Raw genomic sequence first — 12,458 nt, 5'->3', positions numbered from 1 at the left:
TGCAAGAATAAAACCACTGGAACTTTGCTGAGACTAGATTTCAAATGCTCTCGCTACTTGCAAAAAGTTATCTAGGTGCTAATTAATGTTAATTGGCTTGACTAGTAATTATTTATTTCTATGTGTGTGTATATATATATACATACATAAATATATGATAGATATAGATATAGATGATATAGATTTATAAAATCATCATGTTCTACATCTTCAATATATATGGTTTTTATTAAGAAATAGAAGACCCACCCCTCCACCTGCGCCCACTATCTCGCCCACTCTTGTCTTCCCAAGAATGCTATTTCGGCCATTCTGTCAATGCCCTGAATTGTCAGTTGTCAATTTTACTCTTTCTTCTAGACCCTTCCCATAGCTTGAATACATCCTGTTATTTCTACCATCAAAAAAATAAAACAAAGAGAAAATAAATACTTCCTGGATTTCGCATCTTCCTTGATTTTTCTTCATTAACGTCTTCCCAGTAGACCAGAACTCCTCTAAAGGGTAGGTTGTACACACTGACTGCAAGTTATTTCCTTTCTTTTCACTAACATCTATTCTACTCAAATTTCATCTATGGCTACAACAGAACAATTATTATTTAGGTCAGAGGTGCCTTTATGTTGCTGAAGCCAACGGTCAATTCTTAATCCTCACTTCATTTGACTTCTCAATAGCATTTCATACAAACAAAACAAAAACAAAAACAAACAAACAAACAAAAACAACAACAACAACAAAAAACTCCTTCCTTTGTAAGATGTTCGTTTCCTCCAGTTAGGCTTCTGACTTCCTCACAGACACCTCATCAGCTCTTTGCCAGTTGCTCTTCATCACCTGACCCCTAGACAGTGGAGAGCCGCAGCGTTTCCGCCTTTGGAGCTGTTCTGGGCTACACCTAAAGTTATTCTAGCAATTGCACCCTCTAACCAGATTTATGTTTCCTATCTGTACTTCTCTGAAATCTAGACTCTTATATACAAAAGCCCACTCAGAATTTTTACTTCACTATCTAATCAACATCTCAAGCTTATTTTGTGCCTGAGCTTCCGACATTCCACCCCCCTCCCCACCCCCTATCCCCCTACCCCGCAATTGTTTCTTCCCCATTGCTCCCAACTCATAAAATGGCAACTCCAGTTTTTCCAGTTGCTAAGCCCAAAGCCTTATAATCATCCTTGACTGCACTCTTTCTCTCACACCCAACGTGTGATCCATCAGCAAATTCTTCTGGCTCTATCTTCAAAATAACACTCTGAAGCTAACCACTTTTTATCACCTCCACTTTAATTCCTCAGTACAAGCCACTATCTTATTTCACTTAAATTACTACAATAATCTAATTACTATTCTTGCTGCCACTCTTTCAGTATTCACTCAACATTATACATCAGCACTACACATTCAGTCAGAATAATTCTGTCTAAACATAAGTTTTATCATGCCACATCCTTCATCATAAATCTTTAATAACCAGGCATGAGTTGCCAGTTCTTTGATAAAGGCCCAATACTGCTACCTAGGAGTAATTTTCTGTTGTGTTCGGCTCTGCCCTTGGTGTCTTGGTTATTCCCTCTGAGTCACCTCCCCTCCTCACCTCCATAAAAAGTGGCCTGTGTTTACAGCTGAGTAGTTTTCTTAGCCTGCTTCCTGCCCATAGATGTTTTGTATCTGATTGCATAAACATGGCCTCTTTGTTTTTTACTATATGTCCCTTTCAACCTAGGCTTGTTTAATTTCTTCACAAATGTTTTGAGTTCTGTATGCATCACTTTTGCATTACACTTTATTGGACAAAAGGCTCACTTCAAATCTATTCAAGAGAAGCCCTTCTCAGCCTTTGGTGCCTGTGTTTACTCACAGACAATGCATTTGGAGTCTATTGTTTCACTGAGAGTTTATAAGATATATCCTTAAGGTCCTTAGAAGGTCTGTTGACTACTTCAACGGGCCTATGAGGTACCATGTGAAAACTATCTGAAGTTTAAAAGGGTTTGACGGTTCCGTACTTGGATGTACCTTTATTTACCCTTAGATGTTTCGCTGTCAGCAACCAGGCTTTTATTTTTATCCCGAGTCTGTTTTCTGGGAGAGGCTGGGAGTGAGAAACAATTATGGTTTCAAATCCAGAAAATCCTAAGTCCTTTATCTTCCTTCTAGATTCTGCTTGAAAACTGAATAAATTCCTTCTTTAGTTTGCTCTTTTTCTGCTCCTTATGATGAAATCAGTTGCTATTTTCAATGTTTAACCTGAAATGCTTAGCAAGATCCGTTCATTAGATCACATTTTCCCTATTTTCTTTGTTAGTCCAGACCACAGTTTTGCTCAACTTTCCATCACTAAATAAAATACGTCTCCTTTCCTCCTACTTCCTGTGACATTTTTCTCATTTGTGTTTACGCTTTCTCCAACAGCCTCTTTGGGGCTCATCAGGCTTCTGAGGAGAGTTTCCACAAGGCTAACCCCAAAGCCAATGCCACATGTTTAGATTTTTGCTACTGCCAAACATAACTTCCAGACACCAGATTCTGTTCCACTTACTAACACTGCATTATGAACCACCTTTAAATTAGCGGTATAAAATAACAACCATTTTATTATCTATATGGATTCTATGGGGGCAGGGAGCAAGCAATAGGGGGTTTATAGTTTGTCTCTGGTCCAGGACGTAGAGCTTCAGTGTTTGGAGCCTTATGAACAGAAATTAAAGGGACTATAGAGAACACCAGAAATGAGGGGTTTCAAAGGAGATTTAAAAGCGTTTTGTATCGAGACACCCCACAAGGTAAGAAATAAAATGGAAAAGGCCTTTAGTAACAAACACCACATGCATTTCCTCAGTTTCAAAAAGTCGTTCAGGTTTGTTGCCAAGGTCACATTAAAGATGTTACTTTCCCACCTAAGCTTATTCCAGATGCCCACTAACCATCCACCATTCAATGTAAGACAGAGTCAGGAGATCCAGAAAGAAGCAACATAAGGCAGGCCTCAGAACCAAAGTTAGAAAGGACAAGGACTTTGCACATAATTACCTGTAGATGGAAACAAGTAAATGGTTGGAGAACCTTCTAAATTTTGAGGATTTGTATTGCCAGAAAAACGATAAGAAAATAAAAAAGCATCTTACCTTAAATGAACTTTAAATCCCTGAACCTGACCATCGAGAAGCAGGCTTTGAAAGTAGTACAGCCCCCAAGATAAACATGTTTCCGAATTTCATCTGAGACTGGTCATTGATGAAAGAAGGACAAGATCCCATGAGACGACGGCAAAGATGGAAACTACAAAGGAGCATGGGAAAGGGCACTGCTTTAGATGGACGAATTTAGTCTTATCAAAGAACGTGCCCCACTCCCGAGACGGGAATCTTTGTCAGCCCAGGTAAGCAGATGTTTATCGGTGCTGTGTGCCAGTTATACTCATGTGTCTCATTACCCTTTTTTTTTTTTTTTCCTGAATGAGAGCTTGAATCATGGTGATTCTGTCCAAGCTCCTCCATTACATAGTGTGTATGAGGGAGAAGAGAGGGGCTGATGGCATGTCTTATAATAATCTATTTCTGAATTTTTAGCAGGTGCAATGACTGCCTAACGCTTTAGATTGTGTCTCATGAGGAGTTGGGTGATATGTCCTAAGTGTGAGTAAAAGGATGTGCATGGTTGTCTGGCAGTCGTGGGGGCTAATTGCCTACACAACTTATGCTCCGCTGCTATAATATAGACTCACCGCTGGAAAGTGGAAGTTCAACAAGGCAACTGATTTTTCTACCCCCATTGCATGTAAGTGTGACTGTGTGACTAGTTCTCAGCAATGATGACTGTGCTATTTCACTTTTAAGCCAAGTTGGTAAAGAATCATTTGTGAACCCTTCACAATATTTTTCCACTTCCCACTGCCTTGATGCAAAGGAGCCTGGCAAATGTGAGCCCTGTGTTGAAGCCAGAAATGAAAGGACGCTGGGTTTCTTCATCACTGCTTGGAGAAAAGCTGCCTGTAAATCAGGCATAGTGATCTGGACTTTATATAACTGAGAAACAGACTTCTTGCCATGTAAGTCATTATACACAGAGGTAAGCTGTTATATCAACTGGGATTATCCTACATAAAACAATCTGTAATAAAAAGCATAATGCAAAATTTACCTGCATCAAGGTATGGAGATAAGACTGGGTTTTCTTATCTGATAGATAAAAGAGTTCATTTTTCATATACTCAGGCAACAAGCACAAGTCATACATATTGTCCTCTCTATGCAACATAACTAAATAAAATAAATCAACCATTTGTAAACTGAATCTTACAAGCATTGATCCTTCCAACCAACATAATTATTTAGCTTCTACTGTTTTTTCCTGGTGGTTATAAAGGATCCTGGCATATGTAAAATAAATTCTGCCCTCAAGAGCTATATAATATTTTAAGTAATAATGAAAAACTTCTATAAGGTTCTGTACATTCATAATAAACCACATGTTATATGTCATAAAAGGTAAAATGGTATGTTTTGTTATAAGTCAGAAGAGAAAGATTGATTGAGTCCTTTTTGGGTAACAATGGACCATATTTTAGAATGGGTATTATTTTAGCTTAAACCAGGAAATTGAGTCACATTCTAATAGGCAGAGGTAGCAACGACGTGTCTGAGACAGAGAAAATATTAATGGGCAAAAGAACAGAAAGAGGAAACACAGATTACTCAGGATTCTAGTGGTTTGAGCCTCCGATGTTGGGAAAGGAAACTGGGAGATGAAATTGAGACAGAAGGTATGCCAGATCACAGGAGAACCCTGAATCCCAAGCCCAAGCTCTTTAATTTTATTGGCTAAGTTTTGTTAAGCAATAGAGAGGCACGCCCAGTTAAGTTTCTCTTGGAGTAGCTTGTCAGGACCGGAGTAGATAGGCTTGGGAGAGAATTTGTATCACAGAAATAATGTTGTCTAACCTAGAAATAAAAATTCTTGCAGAGGCTTTCCTCTGGAGTTTAAGGCAAACCTAATAATAACTTGTTTGAACTGAATCACCTGACGGGCAATACTGCTTCCTTGTGATTTTTAAAAGACTTTCGGCTAACTTTTTCCTCATGCTGTACAGTGTTGGCAAACATTTAAAAAGTTTCCTTTGATGGTTATAATTAAGCTTCAAAGAGAACAGGTAAAGCCAGACATTTAGTTGGACTGAAACTATTTCCTTATTTCCATTGTTACCAATGTATAATCCAGCCGAACTTTTTTCCCATCGTTTTTGCCAGAGAGAGAACAAATGTTTCAATTTGGGAAGGCAAAGAAAGTCAGTATGCCAGCAAGAATTTTTATTGCTGTCTGATTCATTTCACATTAGGCCACTGTACACTCCATAGACAGCATGACATTTCAGACTCTTTTCAGCTCTGGCCTATTTTCAGTCTCCTTTTCAACCATCCTTACCAGGTCTCCTATGCTCCCATTGAATGACTTGTATTTGTTGTTCATATGGTCATTAGTCTTACTCATCATGTCTGTTCTCATGGGCTTCAGCTAACTTTTAACTCTACCAGCGTGTCCTCCTCCTCTTCTTTAGCATCCGCTCTCCAATTTCAACCTGTCTTATTTTGCTACAGAACTTTTATTTCTCCTTCAAGGCTTAACACTTGTGCAAGCGTTATCTTTTTCGTTTTTTATGAGAACTCTGATCCTAGCAAAATTAGTTGAATCTTGATTTGTGCACTCATAGAACTTTGAAAATATAGTTTCTGGAATATTATTACATTATAATTGAATTATATTTTGTATATATGACTTGCTAAAATGTGAGCTTCTTGACTTCAGGGTTAATGCAATGTTATAAGTATTATATTCAAGGCATGCACAAATTACTATGAGAACATAAGAAAGCAAAGCCAACAGATTTATAGAAATCATTTAGAAACCTCAACATTCAAAAAGTGGCATAGAAAATTAGGAGGCAGTTTAGATACGATAATCAAAAAATTAATAGGTAAAAAATGTAAGTCATTATAAAAAAGGTTTACATTTTTTCATTCAAAAAAATATTTTATGACCATGGACACAGTCCAAGGAAATCAGTAGGAGAATTTAAAAGAAAAATAAAGTAAGCCCCTGTCTTGCCTTCAAGAACATTATAATCTCATGTCGTAGACAAAGCTACCCAACAAAAGTTCACCAGTAAGTACTACAACATAACAATTCAGTACCAACCTCTGTGGAAAAGACCTACAAAATTTCTAACAACAAAAAAAAGTTCTAAGAGAGAGATAAGTGATTACAGAAATAGACTTGAACCATGTGTTTCTCTTAAACATTTTTATTGATAAATTTGATGCAATCACTAAAAGAGGGTTTCTATGTCAGGGATCAAAAAGAGTCCTACATTATGGGAGTGATGACAGGCCCAAATGGAAAAGATGGATTACTCTCCCTGTAAGTTTAGAAAAATGAACCACAAAAAAAGAAGGTAACAGATATGACTTCATATTTCAAGCATGATTTCTATAGCTTTGTTTAAGTCAGTTATAAAAGTATGGACTGAGATAGTATTCCATTCTTCCCAGTTATATAAATCTATCCATCAGCAACTTTTTGTTCAGTTGTTCAACCAGTTACAGTCACCTACTCATAATTTTCATCCTGTCACAATTATAGCACGAAAGACTTTATCTAATGTCTTGCTAAGGTTCAATCCATTATGTCTACTATCTACCTCAGATCTACCAGTCTAGTTATCTTGTCAAAAAAGAAAACAAAGTTTTTCTGACCTTTTTTATTTTTATTTTTTGACGCTTAAGGATAATGGCATTTTTTCCCACTCATTTTCCCTTATTCTTAAAGCCAAACTATGATAATCTCTTCTTGAATTTTATTCAAATTAATGCTAAGCTATAAGACTTAAACTTTAAAATAAGAGATTCGAGGAGACAATATAAAAACATATACAAAATTCATCCTTAAAAATAAATTCAAAAGAATATACAAATATATTTCAAACAGTAGAGAGAAATATTTAAATACAAATTTTCTTAATACTATATTAAAATTCATAATATCAGTTAGCTTCTGAAAGTTTTATACAGCAAACTATACTTTATGACTTAGTTTAATTTTTACTGTGGCTAAAGTAATATAAAGAAATGTAGATAGCCTTGATCATAACAAAATATGAAGGGAATGTGGATAGTAGAGCAAAATCAATTAATGGAAAAGATTATATAGATCAAATAGAGAAAGAATTGTCTCTCAATGATCTGCAAATTGCAAAATCTGATTCCCAGTTATGTCGTTGGCTATCTGTGTGCTCTTGTTGAGAGTCAGTGAGCATTAGGATATACTCCCTCTAACTCAGGTAAGGAAATCAAAGAAATGAAAGGAACAATAAAAAACTAGAGCTGAGCAAATATCTACATGTTTATTACAAGGAAGATGATAGATTTGGAGAAATACTGGCTACAACAGTAACTAAGACTCTCTGGTGAATGTATCAGGCTAATTATTTTTTAATATTTTTAAAATAAATGTGGAGTAATCATTCAATATAAGACAGAAATTTGGAGGATGAAAGATTAGTAAGATGTAGATTCTATTTTCAGGAAGCATCAGACAAATAAAAAAAAAGTCATATGGGCATAATTTTTCAAAGTAGAACAGTTTCACAGGAAAAGTAAAGCCACTTGTTAAGAGAATTAAGAATTAGTATTATTAATGTCAAAGGGCCAGACTCTCATTCAAATAACTTCTAGGGCCAACAACGAGTAAAATAAATGAATGAACCACACATTTATGTATATATGTATGTATGTATGTATTATTTTTAAATCATTTATTTATTTTTTAAATAAAAATGAAGTTTATTGGGGTGACATTATAATTTGACATCTGTATATTCTATTGTGTGTTTATCACCCAAAGTCCAGTTTCCTTCAGTTACCATATATTTGATCCCCTTTACCCACTTCACCCTTCCCCTAACCTCCTATATTTGACCCCCTTTATCCCGTCTACCTCCCCCCTCCTCCCATACCTCCTACCCTATGGTAACTGCTAGTCTATTATCCATGACCATGAGTCTCCATTTGTTTATACTGCTCATTTGTTGCTTTTAGGTTTAGATCCCACATATAAGTGATATCATGTGATTTTCAACTTTTTCTGTCTTGCTTATTTTGTTTAGCTTGATTATCTCGAGGTCTATTCATGTTGTCACAAATGGCAGTATTTCATCTCTTCATATGGCTGAGTAATATTCCATTGTATATATGTACCACAGCTTCTTTATCCAGTCATCTATCATAGGACACTTCAGTTGCTTCCATGTCCTGGCTACTGTGAATAATGCTGCTATAAACATTGGTGTACAAATATCTTTTCAGATATGGGTTTTTAAGTCTTTGAGGTAAATACCCAGTAGAGGGATTGCTAGACTACATGATAGATCAATTCTTAGTTTTAGAGGGGAAACATTATTTTCCATAGTGGTCGTACCAATTTGCAGTCCCACCAGCAGTGTATGAGGGTTCCTTTTTCTCCGCATCCTCTCTAGCATTTACTATTACTTGTCCTGTTGATTATAGCCATTCTAACAGGTATGAGATGGTATCTCATTGTGGTTTTGATTTGCATTGCCCTAATAGCTAGTGATGTTGAGGATCTTTTCAAAAATTTTTGGCCATTTGTATGTTGTCTAGGGAGAGGTGTCTGTTCAGATCCTATGCCCATTTTTTGATTGGATCGTTTGTTTTTTTGTTGTTATTGAGTCGTATGAGTTCTTTGTATATTTTGGATATCAGGCCCTTTTCAGAGATGTTGCTTGCAAATATATTTTCCCACTAGGATGGTTGTCTCTTTACCTTGTTGATGATTTCTTTTGCTGAACAGAAGCTTTTTAATTTGATGTAGTCCCATTCATTTACTTTAGCTTTCACTTCCGTTGCCTTTGAGGTCAAATTCATAAAATCCTCTTTAAGTCCAAGATTCTTGAGTTTAGTTCCTATGTTTTTTTCTATGCATTTTATTGTTCAGGTCTTATATTCATGTCCTTAATCCATTTTGAGTTAATTTCGGTGTGTGGGGATAGACAACAGTCTAATTTCATTCTTTTGCAAGTGGCTTTCCAGTTTTTCCAGTATTAATTATTGAAGAGACTTTCCTTTCTCCGCTGCATGTTTTTGGTTTTTTTGTTGAAATTATTTGCTCATATAAATATGGTGAACCATACATTTAAATGAGGCAGTTACCACTAAATTGAGTTTTGCCCTGGCAGTGAAGGGCCAAAATATATTTTTTTTAAATCTCATGTTTTATTTATTTATTTTTTTGCTAAAAATTCAAAAATTTAAAAATGTGGACTATTTTTAAAAAGTCAAAACCATTGTGTGGGCCAAATATAACATATCAACAATCCAGAGTAGATTTTCATGTAATGGTGTAGGATGTCTGCTTTATAGGATTAAGAACTGCTCTGTGAAAGGTGTTGTAATTTGGACTTCTCACTATATGACACGTACAATTTATACACGTAGTGATTAAAGAAGAAAAGAACATCCCAGGCTAAGACAACACTGTGAGTTAAGGAAGGAAAATAGAATGGAAATAAATGAGAAGCTGTGGAGAGCTTATTTTGGAAAAGGTATAGAGTCTTTGATAGGGAGGAGGAAATATGATAATATAAGCATTTAGCAAGGATGACCAGTAATCTACATAGATTATTTAAAAGCAATCATGCCAAATATGCCTCATTGTATTTCATAAGGGCGCGAGCTTGGTATCATGCAAGAAAAATCACAAACATTGATTTCAGTAGAATAATCTTGGAGGTAAGTCGGTGAAATAACTTCATTCAACACTTTTCAATGATATTGATGATGATCAAGAAAACGTTTACTGGATTTATAGTTGATACAAAGTTGAGAGGGATCACTAACATGATGACATACTCAAACCTAAACAATTTTGAGAAACTGAATGCAAAATTTCAACAAAACATTAAAGGCATTTCCGAACCGAGAAAGTCAAAGAAGTAAGTATCAGATGCATAAAAATAACCCAGAAAGCCATCTTACTAAGAATATTAAAACTCATAAAGGTTAATTAATAGCCCTCAAATCATGCAGTTTGTGGCAGAGGTGGACTGACTATACATGCCATGTCCATCTGGAATCAGCCTATGCGATTTCTTCTCCATCACAGAACCACAAAGTATAAAAGTAGCATGTATTTCTGAAGAGAACTTTAGATCATATTTTGTATTGAATAAAAGTTTGAGGTAAATGTCCTTTAAGGTCTAAATTTAAAAGTCTATTTTTTTTTCCCTGATAAAACATTACTGAATTTTGGATGTAACATATTGAGCAGAGTGCATCAAATTTTATATAAGCTAAGATTTATGTGCCAAAAAAGTGAGATTTTTCTCATTTTAATTGTTCTTTTCTTCATTTTACAGTAATCACAGAAAATAATTGTCTTGGCAATTAAAGTTATTTCGATTTCAGTCACTTAACAAACATTTTCTGATCACCTATTAATCTTTATGAAAATACGAGTTTTGAAAGTACTGTGAATATCATAAAATTTCTCTCAGTAAGGACTCACATTCTACTAAGTGAGTGTGTGTCTGGTTCTCCCTTCTCACTGGTCTCTTTAGTCCTTCTCTTCCCCTAAGATGGCATCTGTTTTTGTCTTTAATTATATAAAGAAAATGTGCATGTTAAGTTCTATAAATCAACTGTATGTATGTTGGGACTTCATTCTACTGTCTGTAAAAAGGCTTGATTTTTATTGCCTTCTCCCATACTTCCTTTTCTTTTCTTTATCCTCTGTTTCTTTTTCTTTTCATGATTCAGTTCATTGAAACTTACCTTAAATATTATGATTGTTAAAACTTTTTCTATTTTCCTTTCAGAGTTGTTACAGAAAACAAAATTCAAATGCCTCTCATTTACTTACTCTGCAGCCTGAAGACTAGAATTATACACGGCATCTTTAATGTTTATGAATAATTGCCCATAACTTCTCTGTAACCTTCTATTATCTCTGCTTCTTATTTAAGGAGCTAATTAAGTGATTTCCAGAGAATGTTTCTTACCTTTTCCTTTATGTTTTATGAAAAGAAAAAAGAAAAAACCTTTCACGTGGTCTCAGAAACCTAACAAAAACTATTGTTCAAGGTCCCAGACTCCTTAAAATATATATCCTTTTTGATGTTATAACTTCTCCCTATCACCTGCCCAGAGTCCACACTTAATTTGTCTTCTAGCTCGTAAGCTTTGTTGTGGTGCGCAGGGGAAATATTGAGGATAAAGAATTAAAACCTTTCAGAAAAAGTTTAAAATCGTTCAAACAAAAACACCTATTGAAGCAAAGCTCTTAAAGGATGGGAACGATAGGGAAGAATAAAATGGAAGATGAAGAGAGAAACATTTAGGTGAACAGTGATTTTAAGAGTATAGAGCAAAGTATGAAAAGCAACTACCACAAATGAGGAAACCTTTAAACAGGAATTTTAGGAAGGCCACCTTGGATTTTGTGGTGAAATGTCACTGACCGCTGCTGTTACATTTTTAAATTTTTATTTGTTAATGCCTTTGAACTGCTGCCACTTGGGAGATGTGAGGCTAGGCTTAAACTGGACTCATATATTCTGAACACGAAGGAAGAAGGAAAGGGAGAAGGCTAAAGGGAGAAAGGAGCATTTGGAGCGGAATGGGAAAGACAGAGCAAGGTAGCAGCAGTCCCGAATTCCAAGCCTATGAAATCTTGTGACGTTTCCAAGCACTTCTCTTTATTTTATCTCATGTAATGAGGCAAAAATAATTAAAGATCACGAGTCGACAAAATGGGCATGTGAAAATTTCATAGCTTTCCTTAAGCAATTTCCCAGTGATCCCGTCTTTCTAAATATTCTCAGACTCCTCCTCCCATGACGTATTCAAGAAAAGTTTTGATATAATTTTCAAGCTTGTTCATTAGTGTCTTTGAAACTTTCAGTGTCTAACATCCTGACCTATAACCTTTTGTTAAAAGACTTTAGGATTACGTATGTGTGAGTGTGTGTATGTATGTGTGCTGTCACACCACCTTAGAATGTCAACTCTTTTACTAACTTCCCAAGCATGTACTTTTCCTTTCCACTTATTCTTTTCCTCTCTTTCCTATGTGTGTTTTTCTCTACCCTTTAAATTCAAGCCTCTTAAAATCGTCAGAGAAGCAATTTTTTTTAAAATTCTTATTTTTATCACAGTCATGCTTTATTTTTGATTAAACAGAATTATTTTTTATTATAAAATTCAACAAAATATATTCACCTTTTCAGACAGAAAATTCATCCTAAATATTGAGATAAATCAAATTAAAAATTTTAATGTATCATTTCCAGAAAGAAAACAAATGTCCTGAAATAGAGGAAACAATATATTAACTGTGTATATATGTATATATTTTCTCAAGGTAACTACTTTAAGAGAAAATCATAC

The sequence above is a fragment of the Rousettus aegyptiacus genome, unplaced genomic scaffold (genome assembly GCF_014176215.1).
Source record: "Rousettus aegyptiacus isolate mRouAeg1 unplaced genomic scaffold, mRouAeg1.p scaffold_m13_p_7, whole genome shotgun sequence".
Taxonomy (NCBI): Eukaryota; Metazoa; Chordata; class Mammalia; order Chiroptera; family Pteropodidae; genus Rousettus; species Rousettus aegyptiacus.
The sequence above is the reverse complement of the archived record's forward strand: the minus strand, read 5'-3'. Positions refer to the sequence as shown.